This window comes from Camelina sativa, chromosome 15, assembly GCF_000633955.1.
Source record: "Camelina sativa cultivar DH55 chromosome 15, Cs, whole genome shotgun sequence".
In the NCBI taxonomy this organism is placed as follows: domain Eukaryota; kingdom Viridiplantae; phylum Streptophyta; class Magnoliopsida; order Brassicales; family Brassicaceae; genus Camelina; species Camelina sativa.
The window spans coordinates 15,992,502-15,992,895 of record NC_025699.1 but is presented as its reverse complement, the minus strand read 5'-3'; positions in this window follow the sequence as shown (position 1 = coordinate 15,992,895).

Below are 394 nucleotides of genomic sequence, written 5' to 3'. Positions count from 1 at the left end.
AAAATCATTACAATCAGTTTTAAGACTTACATATTCAAGATAAATCAAGAACCTACAAGACCATATGGGTTTCTTTTAGCGTCCATGAGAGACGAAAGATTCAGTGAAGGTCAAGAGAGCAATGGAACTGGACTCAGGAGAATCAGCTGTTTCACCTGAGATTACAAGACCTCGATAAACTTCTCGAGCTTATACAATATCAAGTAAGTTATCAGGAAGCTGAGCCACACTGTCCAAGAATTTAACGATGCTTTACATATTCGGTCTGATGGCTGCTACCGGATGTGAACAGAGTAAGCCGAGTTTCAGAATAAGTGCTGCTTGCTCCTCAACATACTCATCTCCAATCTTATGATCAAGAACCTGCATGATATCTCCATTCTCCCAACACTCT